This window comes from Phyllobates terribilis, unplaced genomic scaffold (genome assembly GCF_046119375.1).
Source record: "Phyllobates terribilis strain yellow unplaced genomic scaffold, ASM4611937v1 Scaffold_4__5_contigs__length_816908805, whole genome shotgun sequence".
NCBI lineage: Eukaryota > Metazoa > Chordata > Amphibia > Anura > Dendrobatidae > Phyllobates > Phyllobates terribilis.
Window position 1 is genome coordinate 484,581,422 of NW_027362764.1, and position 17,059 is coordinate 484,598,480.

The 17,059-nt window shown below is 43.5% G+C and overlaps 1 protein-coding gene across 2 annotated transcripts in view; it reads right to left on the reverse strand.

The window, feature by feature from the left end:
- Window positions 1–17,059, reverse strand: part of SLC35B3 (solute carrier family 35 member B3) — a 101,788-nt gene that overhangs the window by 35,483 nt on the left and 49,246 nt on the right. The window contains exon 1 of one of the 2 annotated variants that reach the window (XM_073678749.1): window positions 1,875–2,032. The exons of the other annotated variant lie outside the window; for it this stretch is intronic. The gene's annotated coding sequence lies outside the window, so the exon portion shown is untranslated. Of the gene's footprint in view, window positions 1–1,874; window positions 2,033–17,059 lie in introns of those variants that run through there. 2 annotated transcript variants of the gene reach the window in all.

Here is a 17,059-nt window from a genome sequence, read left to right on the forward strand (position 1 = left end):
AGTATTTTTCTTGCAGTTTTGGTGCATTTTCTTTTCACTGTCCTTCTGTCTCTATTTATTCATGTACATAAAGTTCTGCGAAAAAAAGAACCCCATTCTATCTTGCCATCAAAAACGATGATGCAAGTTTTGGTGCATTTTTTCACCACCCATTACTTTCCTATGGGTGAAAAAACGCTGAAAGAAGTGACATGCTCTATTTTCCAAAAAAACATGCAAAGCATACAATCCTGAACAAAAAAAACAAACAATGTGTGAACAGAGAATTCTGGTTTCTCATAGACTTTGCTGGTACTGCTAAACGCAGCTGAAAATTTACATAAAAATCTGAAGCAAAAAACGCTGTAAAAACCATGATGTGTGTACATAGCCTAAAATGACTTTGCAGTTCATATGTTTAGTCTTTTGAGCGTATTTTAACAACTTCAGGTTTCTAAATTACCAAGGGTTTAAAAGAAGTGACCCGACCATTCTTCATGCTTTTTCGCCATGAACCAGCTTTATACTTTACAATAGAAGTCAATACGAAGGCTTACAGGAAAAAAAGCCCTTAAGACCCCTTGTCATCTTCTTAAGCATTTTGTCAGCAATTCCACCTCAAAAACACCCGAAAAGTTGCTAAAAAACGACTCAAACAAAAATGTTAACAAAGTAAAAGAAAAAAAGCCAAAGTTTCCACCTAAACGACACAACATTTTTGCTCACCTTAAAGAAACGTTGTGTGAACAAACCCTTGGGATTCTGCTCTGCTGCACACTCCTTGTGGAGTCCACTTTGAGAAGCAAAAGCAGTTGGCATGTGATCGCAAGTGTGTAAAAGCGGTATGAGTGGTCACATGAGGACCGCCAGGCGGGTAAGCCAGAGGGAAATCCTGACAGTGGTATATTACTGCTAGAATTCGCTCCCTCCATGGTTTTAGACAAGTCCTTTAAAGCGCTTTTGGCACAGTCATTACTTCAATGCTAGCAGCAGAGACTGAGCAGAAACATGACAGAATAAGGGACGGTTTGGTTACACATGGCAAGAGATGGTGTCGGCACAGAGGCTGACATCTCTAGCAGAGTCTTTAGAAGGCTTGTCTGGCGCCTCTCACCTATAGACCTGCTGGAAGCACAGCGCACCTGTCTAGTGACAATGACATCACATCTACACATACTGGAAGCGTGCACGACTGGTGGTATGTGTAGCCCCACACAACCCCTCTAACGGCACATTCACACAACGGTGTATTTCTTCCATGTTCTCTTCCCATTCTGATCCGGTCATTCAATGTGTTAGGCTTTGTTAGAAGCAGACGGACGGTGGACGCCCTGCATTTATCACTGATCCGTGGACTTAGCACCACAACACCTTCATGCCCGGATGTTATAGGGGCTCTCAGACATTGGCCGTTCCTGTGCCAGACTTGGAGCCACCACATATTACATTTGAGTACATTATCCGCACATAGTAGAGGGTCCTGAACCTGCGGCCAACAATACCCGGCCGGGCCGCTTCATTCTGGCCAGGTCTCCCCTTTACGCCCTTCTTAGCCTTGTATGAATGAGATCGGCCTGTTTCTAGGTGCTGGCCCCCAGAGGTGGGCTACCAAGCTACGCTGTGTGCAGGACCCCCATAGAAATGCACAGGACTTTTTTTCCCTGGAAAAAGCACACAGGAAACCCAGACCCCTGAGATTGTGCGGGGCGCAGACCCCAGAGTCTGCACTTCGCCTATTTGTTGGTGATTAATCAGTGATAGGGTTCCCCCCTGTATAGGACCACCTGAGGGAAGCCAAGCCTCACAGCCCCTTCTAGTGAGGACCACCACACCCGATCAGGAAGGGCTGGCCCTAATCATGTCCAGACAGCAGTGACGTGTGACAGCAGGGTTACCGGGCACAGGGTGACAGCAGGCGGGGGGCTGGCAGGGTCTCCCCAGGCACATTCCTCCTCAGCAGACACGGGTCAGGAGCAGCGGAACACTCCCGGAAGCCGCATACTGGTGACTGCCCGTCCGCCGGTACCGAGCAGTAAGGCCAGCACTGCCGCTGTACTGCTCCCAGCTGCCGCTTCCGCGTTCTGACGTCACGCCCTGCTGACGTCTTACCTCACAGGTCTGGGCGGGAGGACGGGCTGTGCTGGCGCCGGTTCTCCCTCCCAGCGCTCAGACGTCTGTGTGCGCTACTCGTCTGCCGAACATGTCTGCCCTGACACCAGAACTTTTCACTAGTTCATCTTTTCCCACAGTGGGACCCGTGTTCTCCTATTTTTTTCTTTTTTACTTAAAGAGAACCTGTAAAAACGTTATTAACCTGCAGCTATGTGGTTAATCTGCAGGTGATTAATAGTGTTATTATGCTGCCCAGATCATGCAACGCAGGGGGAAGAACATGACCTTTATTCCCTTCCCCGCAGCGTTCTGGTTTCAGTCACAAGGGCGGCGCTAGTTCAGTCATCGGCGGCTGTAACTGCAGAAACTGGAACACTGTGGAAGGGGAAGGGAATAAAGTTCATTTTCTCCCCGGAGCATATGGCTAAGTGCAGGCGCCGGGCAGGTTAGTAACGCTATTAACCTGCAGACTAACCTCATATCTGCTGGTTAATAGTGTTTTTTTTCTGCTGACAGGTTCCCTTTAAATTCATGTATTTGAGGCTAAAACTCATTTTTGCTATTGGGTTTCTGAAAATGTTGCACACTTTGGCTTTTCCAGGCGCTTTGATTCCTGCAGGAGGTCAGAAATAGACACATAACAGTACCAGCTCCCAATGCACTTACCTTTCTGTTGTGCCCGGCGCTAATCTCTGCTGGCACAGAGCAGCCGCTTCTCTTCCTCTCTGCTCTGCTTACTTATAGAGCATGACTGCCGATGTCATGCTGATTGACAGCTGGCTCCCTGCTACCTATTTGTGGGGAGCCGGCTTTCAATCAGCCTGACGTCACCAATCCCACCTCGTCGACAGAGGCCCAGAAGAAGAAGAGTTGCTCTGTTGACATGGAGCAGCTGAATCGCCGGCAGGAGCGATCGGTGACCTCACTGAGCCAGCATCTGGTACAACAGGCAGGTAGTTAGCAATTATCCGCCTGTGTTTTTTTTTTTCTATGGTTCTAAAAACAAAATCCTGGACAACTCCTTTAACCCATTCTGCAACCAGCAATGGTGCAAGCTATTGAAGGTGAGCAGAGCAAAACTTTTAATGATACCCAATAGTAAAAAATATTTTTAGCCCTAAATGCATGCATTTACATAAAGTCCCCAAAAGTGGGCAACCCCTTCACTCTTATTTGCTCCTTCAATTTTTCTTCCAAAAGCTATGCATTTTTTCCCACATAGCTATCAAATGACTTGGTTTTTTTTGCGGGACAAGTTGTAGTTTTGAATGACAATATTTTATGATACAGTGTACTTAAAAAAGCAGTGAAAAAAATCCAAGTGTGAAATTGTGAAAAATATGCAATTCTGACATTTTTTTTTATTGGGCTTTTGTTTTCACAGCGCTCACTGTAAGGTAAAAAAGACATGACAACACGATACTCCAAGGTCAGTATGATTACGACGATACCAAACTTGCATTTTTTTTTAAGTGGTGAAAAAATATTCAGAAGTTTGTAACAAAAAAATTAATTGTGGTTTGTGTCATCTTTTTCCGAGATCCATAACACTTTTACTTTGCCATTCATTTAAATGCCGCTGTCATATAAGAATATCCCAGCGCAGGGCGTACAGTTCCGCCTGTTACACGCACGCCGCTAAGTTCAGATAGGGGCGAGACGGGTTTCATGAATTCTTTGGAATCCTGGAGGAACCATTACTCAGGGCGACCATAAGCTGCAGCTTCTCACGCACACAATAGATTCAATTGCTGACCAGACACATCTGACAAGAGTCTTTTTCAACAGTTTAAGGCTATGTGCCCACGATGCAGAAATGCTCAGGATTTTTTCCTGAGCATTTCTGCATCTCCCTGGCAGAAAAAATGCATGTGGATATTACGTGCGTTTTTCCTGCCAGGGACAAGCGGATGTGAAGCATTCTTCACATGCATTTCCGCATGCACAAGTGTAAGTGAAGCATGTGATTTCGCATGCAGGCTGTCAAGCGCTTTTCCAAGCGATTTTAGCATCACTTGGAAAGTGCTTGACAACTTGATCACACTATATAAATCCATGCAAACGGCATGGATTTATATAGTGTGACCATAAAGAATGTTTAAAAATAAAAAATTAATCTATACTTACCTTCTGATGGCCCCCGAAGTCTTGCTTTCCTCCGTCCTAGCGTTCCGGCAGCTCGCGTTACACTCCACTGAAGGACCTGCCGTCACATGACTATGACGTCAGCGCAGGTCCTTCAGTACACCGCGATCTGTCGGCAAGGGAGGACAAGCGCAGCGGGGGCCGTCAGAAGGTAAATATGATATTTATTTTTTATTTTATTCTTTTTTTTTACAGGTTCTATGGTACCCGGGTCCGGAGCAGAGTCTCCTGTCCTCCACACCTGGATACCATGCGCACATTGAAACGCTTGGATTCCGCATGTACAGATGCAGTGATGCTGAATCCAAGCGATTCAATGCAAGTCAATGGCGGCGAAAACGCAGCGCTTCCACAAAATAATTGGTAGTGCTGCGTTGTTTTCCGCAATGATAACCTGCAGCGGAAATTTCCGCAGCATGTGCACAGCACATGCGGATTATCATTGGGGAACATGGCAGGCCTTCTACCAAGCGTTTTTTAAGTGTTTCTGCAGCGTTTTTGCCGCTGCGGAAACGCTTAAAACGCATCGTGGGCACACAGCCTAACAGTAGAATTTAACCTGAAGCATGGCTAGTGCAATTCAGGGATATTACAGCCACAATCTTCACTACAGTACAGTCTGAGATTCTTGAGTAACCGGCTCCAGTAACAATACAATAGTTTCTTCACAAGGCTTAGTATTACAGTCTCTTCAGTAGCATAATTCAGCATAGATTAGATCACTTAGCAGCATACACAACCACAGGCTTTTCCTTCACTAGAACACAATAGTACACAGCATTCTTTATCCTGCATGGAGATGGAGGGGGGCAGGGTTTGATGAGGGAGATGATCCCTGTGACACAATTCCTTCCAGTCCTTATCTTCCTGCCCAATAATACTCTGCACTGTTAGTTCAGGGCGTTTCTGACCTGTGTTTAGTTTCTCTCCTGTTCAGTTGACTTCTGTTAGATCCAGATAATGCACCACCTTTCTCTTCGGCTTCAGCCAGACTACGATAACAAGTTCCCCACAATCCTCCTGCGGCTCTGCTAAAACATTCCCTTTCTCCTGTGACTGTTTTAACCTCTTTCAAGATTAAAATAATAAAATCCATATAATCACCTCTCCTAGGTGTCCCCTGCTGTAGTCCTCTGACCGCTGACTCTGATGAGCCTGGGAGAATGAGCAGCTCCGGAGCTGCAGCTCAGGAGCCGTATCCTGTCACTCACTGAGCGCAGCTCCAGAGCGGCTCATTCTCCCGGGCTCCTCGGCTTCAGCGGTCAGAGGATCACAGCGGGGGACACCTAGGAGAGGTGAGTATATGGATTTTATTATTTTAATCTTATTTTTACAGGTGGGGACATTGCGAGAGCAGACACTACCACTACCCTCATCATTGTCCCTGCTGGTGTTGATCGCAGTGCCGGCAGGGAACCTTGATGTGGGCAGTGTTCAGCACCCGGCGCTTGGGAACAGCGCTATCTGTAGAGCTGATTCCCAGGCGCCGGTCCATGTCACACTGATGACACACGGATGTCATCCGTGTGTGTTCAGCATAATGCACTTTTGCGGACCGCGTATCCGCAAAAAATCGGACATGTCAGCGTGTTTTGCCCACGGACACAAAGTCCGTGGAAACACACTGACATGTGCGCAGATCCATAGATTTGAATGGGTCTACGTGTGTCAGTGTCTCCGGGATGTGTGGAAACTCACCATTCATACCGGAGATACTGATGTGTGAAAGAGCCCTTAGGATGTGTGCACACGTAGCAGATTTGGTGCGTATTTGCCTAGCAGATTTGCTAGCAAAATTTGAAGCAATCCTGATGCCAGAAAATTGAATGAGAAACCTGAAGTCTCATGCACACGTTGCTTACTTTTGACTTGCAGATTTGGTGCAGAAAATAATCTGCAGAATGTCAATTCTCTGTGCGTTTTTGCTCTGTGTTTTTCCCCATTGACTTCACTCAAATCAGTCAAAAATGCAGGGCAAAAAGCACCAAAAATGTGCATTTTTGCAGCTGCATTTTTCTTGCCAAGAGACGTAGAAGTGGTGCAGAAATTTTACTCGACGTGTGCACATATCCTTCCTGTCTTTAACTTATCAGCCAACACTAGGTTAGACTAATACAGGCAATTGTTACTCAACCTCCCCGGGTCCAGTGCTGCCTTCCTGCTGCTGCTCGGATGTTTAACAGGCTATAGCGGTGGCCTCAATACTAAAGCGCACATCAATGCTGCAGCCAATCATTGCATTTGTGCCATCTACATCAGCTGAGCTCAGTGATTGGCTGCAGCCAGTGATGTGTGCTGTAGTCGGGAATTTACCTTAGTAACCTGTAAACTAAGACCAGAGCAGCTGCAGTGAGTCAGCCCTGGACCCCGGAAGGATGGGTGAAGAACTCTTAGAATATTACAATCTGTCTGAACCTTGCTTCCAGAAAACCCAGTTAAACCTGTTAGTCTACGTGCACACATCATTTTAAGGCAGATACACTCCATAACCCCCCTGAAAAAGCGCTAAACAAACGTTAACCCCCTTCATGACCGGGCTATTTTCTGTTTTTTCCTCCTCCTCCTCCTCCCTTTCTTCCAAGAGCCATAACTTTTTTTACTTTTCCTTCCACATAATGGTATGAGGACTTATTTTTTTGCAGAACAAGTTGTACTTTTGAGTGGACACCATTAATTTTATCATGTGATGCACTGGAAAGTGGGAAAAAAATTGCGTTGAAATTGCAAAAAAGTGCAATCACCATGGAATCAATAGTGCTATGTAAATAAATAATATGAATAACTTCACAACTGTGTTTTTTTTTTTGTTTACCATGTTCACTATATGGTAAAACTGACCTGCCAATATGATTCTCCAGAGCTGTACGATTCCGCAGATACCAAATATGTATAGTTTTTTTTTTATTTAAATGTTGAAAAAAAATTCTGAAATTTGAACAAAAAAAATATTTTTTTTTTCCGCTTGTGTCGCCATTTTCGGGGACCTGTAATGTTTTTAATTTTCGGGTACATACGATGTTTTGATCACCTCTTCTTTCATTTTACTGCGTTTTACTGTTATGTATAATCACGGTCTCTTATGAATACCAGCTAAACGCTGTCTTTCACAGCAGAATCGTCATGACAAGCACAGAGGTCTTCTTCCTGACTGTCATGGTAACCCATCGGCGCTCCGCAATCAAGTCAGGGGTGCAGCAATTAGAAAGAGATTGACAGCTGCATTTAACATTTTAACAGCAACCCGCAGCTGTTAGGGGCAGATGATGGCTGAATAAATCAGCCATCATCTGCTGGGAAAGTTGTGGGCTCGGCGTGCGAGCCTGCATCAAAGTCAGCGACCCGACATATGACGTAACTGTATGTCATATGTCGAGAAGGGTTTAAAAAGAATGAACATAGCATTGTAAAACCAACTTGTTGTGCATATGTTCAGTTTTTTTTAGCTTCTTTTAACAACTTCATGTTTGCAAAGATGTAAAACGATTAAAAAATTGACCTGTCCACTCTTCAGTTGGCTTCCTCTTGGAAACCGTTCACTATTTTATGCAATGCAATAATAAAAAAAAGAAAAAGCACCAAATATTGCTGGAAAACACGAAAAAATACATGTTAAGAAAAACATTGCGAGCGCTTTTCTGAAGCATCGTCTGCTTGCAAACAAGGCGGGTCCACTAGCGCCTTAAGGACGTCATGTGCAAATACCCTTAGGGCTCGCTCACATGTGAGAGAATTGGCTCAATTATTCTAATGACACTCCAATCAAATTCTGAGTTTGAGCCGATTGTCAGTTTACTGTGATCCGATTCTCTCATCACTGGTGAGGAGAAGACAGAGAACCTAATTTCTCCATCTTCTCTATTATCTGTGTTTTACATGCAACCCTAGACTTGAAAGGGTGAGCATGCTCCAATTTGCACAGCCAGTTGCAGCATGCTGCAACTTTTTTCCCATGTCGCATCGGCATGAGAAAAAAGTTGCAGATCTGCACTGCCTCATAGAATGACATTGGTCCGAGTGCAATCTGATAAAAGATCGGATAGAACTCGTCCGATGAGTAGATTTGTGTGAGTGAGCCTTTAGAACAAGGATGTCAAACTTAAAACAGAGGGCCAAAATGAAAAACTTGGACAAAGTCGCGGGTCAACCAGTATACCGTATAATGGGCCCCACATAGTCCTCCATACAGAATAATGGGCCCAACGTAGTCCTCCATACAGAATAATGGGCCCACATAGGGGTAGTGGTTCTGGTGTCGTGGGCCAAATATAACCACCCTGCAGGCCAGATTTGGCCCACGGGCTGGAGTTTGACACGAATGCTTTAGACTAAGTTCTTACAATGAGTATTTGGTGCATTTTTCATGTTGCAGATATTTTGCATCATTTCTGCACGAAATAGCTAAATTAGGTTACTTGCATTTTTTCATTGTGTTTTTGAGTGTTTTTTTAATTTTGTTTTTTCAACTGAGGTTTTTGTCTCTTTTTGTATGTCATGTCTTAAAACTTTGTTTTGGATACTTCCTGTTTATTAGCTTTGTTAAAACTTTATTGATAAAGTTTGTGCGCATTCAGGCGTATACATATCTGTTTTTTTACCTGCATTGGCAAATAAAACGCATATTTACTTCTAGAGAAGTTGACATTTTGTAGATTTTAAAAATGCCCCTCAGGTCAGTTTACACTATGTAAAAAAAAAAGTACACTGGGCATGAGCTTTCTATGAATCCCACTCACATTGCTGGAATGCTGATACAGTGTGTTCTTTGTGCAGTTAAATACGCAGCGTCAAAAACACACCAAATACTCATTGTAAGATATATTTAATTGGACCAATGAATGAATAAAAGCGAGTGGAACGAAAACGTTCAGAGTTTCGTCCAAAAACGTGGGTCGATTTTATTTTTTCTCACTTGTCTGTATTTGCACCTCTGCTCCATTCAAACAGTGCTCTGTATAGCCCTATATACAGTTGAGACCAGAAGTTTACATACACTATATAAAAAGACACATATGCATGTTTTTCTCAATATCTGACATGAAATCAGAAATAAACTTTTCCCGTTTTAGGACAATTAGGATTACCATAATTTTTAAAATTTGCCAAATGCCATAATAATGAGAGAGAGAGAGAATGTTTTAAGGCATTTTTATTACTTACTGCAAAGTCAAAAGTTTACATACACTAAGATTACTACACCTTTAAACAATTCTGGACTGCCCATATGATGTTGTTGTTATGCTCGCGCCCGGACTGACTAGTGTGAGCGTGATTAGTGATCCCACTGTACCATGAACCGAGGAGTGCCTGGAGGGGCGTAAGTAAGTATCAACCCGATCCGACCAAGGTCGTACGGCAGCTCAGTCGACTCCGTGAACCAGGGAGGAACCGAGCAGAGGGACCAGGTGCTACTCCAGGTCAGACCCCGGTCACAGCTGTTGACCCACACCGGGGAATGCAGGAACAGGCAGGTTAAACTGGCATATTGACTGGTGGGTACTGGCAGGCACGGCTGGTATGCAGACAGGTGGATATTGACAGGCACGGCTGGTATGCAGATAGGTGCGCAATGGCAGGCACGGCTTGCATGCAGACAGGTGGGCACTGGCAGACACGGCTGACATGCAGACAGGCGGGTACTGGCAAGTAGGAACGTAGGCAGGATAGGGACCAGTGCAGACTGGGATACAGGAACAGAGCCGCAGGTGCGGTAGACAAGCAGAGCGAAGCAAAACCCGCAGATGCGGTGAACAAGCAAAGCAGAGCAAAACCGCAGATGTGGTGAACCAGCAAAGCAGAGCAAAACCGCAGATGCGGTGAACCAGCAAAGCAGAGCAAAACCCGCAGATGCGGTGAACCAGCAAAGCAGAGCAAAACCCGCAGATGCCGTGAACCAGCAAAGCAGAGCAAAACCCGCAGATGCAGTGAACAAGCAAAGCAGAGCAAAACCGCAGATGCGGTGAACAAGCAAAGCCGTGCAAAACCCGCAGTGGGATCACTAATCACGCTCACGCTAGTAAGTCCAGGCGCGAGCGTAACAGTTTGCTCAGGCACCTCCTACTGGGTGGAGGGGGTTAAGTATCCAGTGACTCACAGCAATAGGCTGGGGACGCATTAGGACTGTGCACACAGTAACCATAAGATACAGACAGAAGCCGCGTCGACGCCCCAAGCAGTCAGACAAGAGACATGGACACAGCAGATACGGAAACAAAATGTGCAGCCTGGACTGACAGGTAAGATTGCGGTCTTGCATTGTGGGAGGTGGTGCACCATGCAAGCAGGCCGCCAGGAATGTTATAGTTGTCATGTGTTTGGAAGCTTCTGATAGTTTTTTTGCCAACATCTGAGTTAATTGGAGACACACCCATGGATGTATTTTAATGCACACCTGAAACACACTGCTTCTTTGTGTAGCATCATGGGAAAGTCTAAAGAAATCAGCCAAGATATCAGGAAGAGAATTGAGGACTTTCATAAGTCTAGCTCATCCTTGGATACAATTTCCAGTACCTGAAGGTGCCTCATTCATCTCTACAAACAATTATTTGCAAGTACAAACAAGAAGGGAATTTCCAGCCATCAATACCGCTCAGGAAGGAGACTGGTTCTGTGTGCCAGAGATGAATGTGCTTTGGTCCGACATGTGCATATTAACCCAAGGACAAAAGTAAAAGACCTTGTGAAGATGATGGCACAAGCTGGTAAGATTGTATCAATAATCACAGTGAAATAAGTACTGTATCAACATGGGCTGAAAGGCCACTCTGCCAGGAAGAAGCCATTACTCCAAAAGAAACATAAAAAAGCCAGATTAATGTTTGAAAATGCACACAGGAACAAAGACCTTCATTTTTGGAGACATGTCCTGTGGTCTGAAACTAAAATTGAACTTTTTGGACATAATGACCATTGTTACGTTTGGAGGAAAAAGGGAGAAGCTTGGAAGCCCCTAAGAACACCATCCCAACTGTAAAACACGGGGGTGGCAGCATCATGTTGTGTGGTTGTTTTGCAGCTGGAGGGACTGGTGTACTTCACAAAATAGATGGCATCATAAGAAAAGATTATGTGGCAATACTGAAGCAACATCTCAAGACATCAGCCAGGAAGTTACAGCTTTGGGCACAAATGGGTCGAATGACCCGAAGCATACTGCCAAAATGGTAACAAAGTGGCTTAAGAATAACAAAGTCAATGTTTTGGAGTGGCCATCACAAAGCCCTGATCTCAATCCTAACGAAAATTTATGGGCAAAGCTGAAAAGGCAGGTGCGAGCAAGGCGACCTACAAACCTGGATCAGTAACACCAGCTGTGTCAGGAGGAATGGGCCCAAATTCCGACCAACTATGGTGAGAAGCTTGTGGAAGGATATCCCAAACGTTTGACCCAAGTCATCTAAATACTAATGAGATGTATGTAAACTTTTGACTTTGCAGTAAGTAATAAAAAGGCCTTAAAACATTCTCTCTCTCTCTCATTATTCTGGCATTTGGCAAATATTAAAAATAATGGTAATCCTAATTGACCTAAAACGGGAAAGGTTTCTTCTGATTTCATGTCAGATATTGAGAAAAACATGCATATGTGTCTTTTTATATAGTGTATGTAAACTTCTTGTTTCAACTGTACAAGTTCTGTGTTGGTCCCAGAACTCAGGCCCTGTGTCCTCATTCGGGCGTCAGTATTTTTCACGTATGAAAAAAAAAATGGTACATCTGTTTCTTAGAAAAAAAAAATAGGTGTTATCAATGTTTTTAACGTATGCATAAATACATTTCAGAGCTTCTTATATCCATGGCAATGTTAAATGCAGACAGCACATGGATGGAACACAAATGCCATCCATGTTCTATCTGTGATTTTCATGGAACCATAGGCGAGTATTAGCACTTTTCATTCATGCTGCTGGAGAGAAAAGAGACATGTCTCTTTTGGGTATATATAAGTTATTGTGTAAGTTATATAATTTGATTTGTGACACGAATATTGAAAAAAGCAATTTTGGTTTAGATTGAATGACTTCTCCAGGTTATTACGGTTGTGATTTAGATTTTCATTATTCCCCATATTTTTCACTGTAACTTTAGCATCCGTAGGAGCACCAGTTGTAGGGGATAAAAAGCACGCTAGTGACATACAGCGGGTGAAATTAGTACTGAACACGTCACCAATTTTCTAAGTAAATACATTTCTAAAGGAGCTATCGACATGAAATTCTCACCAGATGTCAGTAACAACTGTGGTAAAGCGGCTTGCTCGGCTCTCACAGAGGAAGACACAGGAAACACGTCTCAGGGTAACTTCCTGCGGGTTTATACGGTATAAACCCCGTCAGGGTTCCACAAAAATAAACAAGTCTTCTCTGGGATAACGGGAAAAGAAAAAGATAAAGAATTGCACAATTCATGGGTGAGCGGGTTTTGCCCACTTTCGGTATCAAAAACAGTCCAGCAAAGTCCTTCTGTGGCTCTCTCTGGCATTCAACTCACAGTCTGGAGACTTCCTCCTCCAGACCAGTCAAAAAAAACAGTGACTGAGTATTTAACTTCTCCCAGCCACACCCTTGAGGTGGAGATATTATGAGTAGGCTTCCCACCCGTTTCTCACCTACTCACAAAGAACCAGACCCAAGATGTCTGTTTAACCTCTTCAGCACTTAACATGCTAAAGAAACTTCTAGGTTCAGTTCACTGAGGCTCGTAGCCATAGGGAAACATATCTCCCCTCACATATATCACCAGTGACTCTGTCACACAACCCATCCAATCCACACGGGCAAAGAAATCAAACCATAGATGTCCATAAACTAAGTTATGTGTAATAATGAGAAATCACACAGGGACAAAGTATTGAATACATGAAGAAAGAGGTGCATAAAGCCATGGAAAGTCATGACACCAGCAGAAATGTATCAGTAATTAGAAAGCAATCCTGCCACTTAGTTAAAAGCAATATCAGCTGGTTCAACTGATGGCCTATAGAAAGATGTCTCATTGTCAATGTGCCACACAAGAAACATCTCATGATGGCTAAAAGCAGTGAGCTGTCTCAAGACCTTCGCAACCTTATAGTTGCAAAACATAGTGATGGCATTGGTTATAGAAGAATTTTTAAACTACTGAAGGTTCCAGTGAGCACTGTTGGGATCATAATCCGGAAGTGGAAAGAATATAATTTCACCATAAACTGGTCACGACCCCATTGCTGAACAAAAAGCATGTTCAAACACCTTTACAGTTTGCTCAACAACATTTAGACAAGCCTGTGGAGAATACTGGGAGAATATAGTCTGGTCAGATGAGATAAAAATTGAACTCTTTGTTTGCCATAATACACAACATGTTTGGAGGCTGAAATGCACTGCATATCACCCCAAAAACACCATGCTAAAAGTGAAGATTGGAGGGGGGAAGTTCATGGTGTGGGTCTGTTTTTCAGCATATGGCACTGGAAAACTTCATATAATTGAAGGAAGGATGAATGGACAAATGTACCGAGACATTCTTGAACAAAATCTGCTGCCATCTATCAGGATGATGAAGATGAAACGGTTTTGGACATTTCAGCATGACAATTATCCCAAACACACAGCCAAGGAAACTCAATTGGTTTCAGAGAAAGAAAATAAAGCTGTTAGAATGTCCCAGCCAATCATCTGACCTGAATTCAATAGAAAATTTATGGAAGGAACTAAAGCTCAGAGTTCATAGAAGGAGCCCACTGAACCTTCAGGATTTAAAGAGTGTTTGTGTGGAAGAATGGGGCAAAAATACATCTGAGCAATGTATGCGATTAGTTTCTCCATACAGGAGGTGTCTTTAAGCTGTAATCCCCAGCAAAGGTTTTTTTACGAAGTATTAATTAAATTTCAGTAAGCGTGTTCAATACTTTTTCCTTGTGTTATTTCTAATTATTACACATAACTTAACTTAATTTATGGACATCTACAGTTTGACTTCTTTGCCTGTGTGGATTGGATGGGTTGTTCAATACTTATTTCACCCGCTGAATGTCACTGCCAGAGCTGATATGGGTCTGCTAATACCTAGTAGCTCTGATATGCCAGCAGACACCCTGCAATGATGTTATTGCCAGGTCCTACAGAAGCATGCAGTGTTATCAATGCTTGTGTACACTACATAACGATATGTACCTGTCGAAATGGAAGACAGGAGCGGTAATAAACTGCTTTTGTTATTTCCCCAGAATTTGCGGCTGTGTCCTTAATTTTTTTTGCTCCTTTTTATAGCAAAAAGTCACGTGATCTATTCATATGTTATGCTTTACTTGTATAGTGCCATCATATTCCGCAGTGCTTTATGATTATTGTCCCCATTGAAACTCACAATCTAGATTCCCTATCAGTATGTCTTTGGAGTGTGGGGCGAAACCCACGCAAGCACGGGGAGAACATACAAATAATTTCTTGCAGATGTTGTCCTTGGTGGGATTGGAATCCAGGACCCCAGCACTGCAATGCAGCAGTGCTAACCACTGAGCCATCATGCCATTAAATTGAAATGTTGCGCAGAGCTTTAATATTTGCATGAGAATTTTTGTTATACAAAAAAATGGCTCTTCTGAAGTGTGGGGTGGGGATGTGGGTACTGGAATACCATAATGCAAAAAAATAGAGATTTCTTAAAAAGTCGCAAATAATGAATGGGCCGCAAACATCTGGATTACAAAAGCCACACGCATAATGGCGAACAGGGATAAAACAGACAAGCAAGTAGAAAATATACTTCAAAGTATAAAAAAGAATTTGTCCTAGAACAAAAAATAACCTTAATTAAGGCCCATAGTGCAAATGTTAAACGCTGTTCAGAATTCCGTTCGGCACCTTATGTGATATTTCTGCACATCTTCTAATAGAAGCTTTTCCTGGTAACATTTTTTTTTCTAGAAGGTAATATTTGCCAAGTTTATGTTGTATTTCTAAATTACTAGGTGAGGCCATAAATGAAGGAGATTAGGCAAAACATTATTCCCCACAAGAACAATTATTCTTCATGAATAATTAAAAGGTAAGCACTAAGATCCAAGAGAAATTGTTTGAAGTATAAGTGTCAAAGCTCTAATTCAGAGGTCAGTGATTTTTCTCAGAAATATATAAGTGATCAATTTTCATGAACATTTTTGATCAGATTATCATCAGTTTGATCAGAGTCCGTTTTTAACATCAGAGTTTCAAAAAATGATGGACATTTCTCAAGCTTCTCATATCGAGCAGTCAGTGAAAAACTGATATCACATGGATGACATTTTGAGTCCTGTCTGTTTTTTTCTTGAAACAATAGACTTACATTGACTAGATTTTCTGTGACTCAAATCAAAATCGGACATGTCTTAGTGTTTTTGTGTGGATTGTTTGGTCCGAAAGAATACATAGACATGTGAATAGCTTCATAGCAATAGGTATAAGTTCTACATGTGAAAAACCCGGAAAATTTACATATGAATAAGTTCTAATGGTACAGACTTCGGTCTGAGAATCAATCATGTATGGTGCCACAGTCATACTGATTATCTCCAGTGATTGTAAAATAAATTTATTAGCAGTTAGTGTTATGCTGTGGCCATCATAGCTTTCATCACTTTATGCAAGATTGGAGGAGGAGCTGGCTGAGGAACATATTGTCACGGGTGTGTTGCCACGAAGATCGTCACGAGTACACAGCCTGACTTCTCGCAGCTGACTTGTTGGTGCTTTGTGTTTTCTCGGCAGTGTAGGAGTTAATTCTCTCTCTCTCTGGGCTAGCTGAGGTCCAGCCTCGCCCAGCTGCAATCAATGCTTCTTTAGTGAGACTCCTTTATATTCCTGCAGGTCTGTTTGGGAGGTGTCGGTGAAAGCTTTTCATTCAGACTTACAGAGCGGATCGTGGTGTTTGGAGTTGCTGAGATAAGTGTATTTGGAAGTGTTTTTTCCCTTTCCTCGCTTTATCATTTATCTCCTTTCCCGTTGGTGTTCCCTCTGTTGTAGTTGTGTAGAAGTTGTATGCAAGGTGGTTTTGGTTTTTCCCTTGTACTGTCTCGTTCGTCTAAATACTGTGTGTGGGCATATTATTTCTGGTTCCCTATTGTTGTGATCGGGGTCCTTCTCAGGACTAGATTACTTAGGTGCAGGGATCCTCAGGAGGTAGGGGTTACGCTGGCGGCCTGGACCTCTGTACCTTTAACAGTACCTCCAGGTTGAGGGGTTAGTCAGGGTCCCAGCTTAGGGTCAGCTTAGGCCCCCTACCTCCAGTATTCTGTGACAGTGTGACATTTTCACCGACCCACTTAGTTTTCTCCAGCTACCATGGATCCAGTAGCCGGTCTAGCTCGGCAGTTGCAGAGTTTGTCCATGGGGCTGGCGGACGTTAAGTCCAAGGTTTTGCATCCTCTGGAGCAAGCCGGACCAGAACCTAAAGTAGCTCTCCCTGACAAGTTCACTGGGGGGCGGGACAAGTTTTTTGTTTTCCGGGAGGCATGCAAATTGTACTTTCGGCTGCGGCCTCGGTCATCGGGCAGTGAAGAACAAAGGGTGGGAATTGTCATCTCGCTCCTACAAGGGGACCCTCAATCTTGGGCGTTCTCTCTTCCCCCAAGCTCCCCGGTTCTCCAGTCAGTGGATAGGTTTTTCGCTGCTCTGGGACTCGTATATGATGACCCAGATCGGATCTCCCTTGCTGAGTCTAAGTTACGTAGGATTCAGCAGGGAGATCGTCCGGCGGAGGAATTCTGTTCGGAGTTCCGTAGGTGGGCCACGGACACCCAGTGGAATGACCCGGCTCTTAGGAGCCAGTTTTGTCATGGTTTATCCGACAAATTACAGGATGT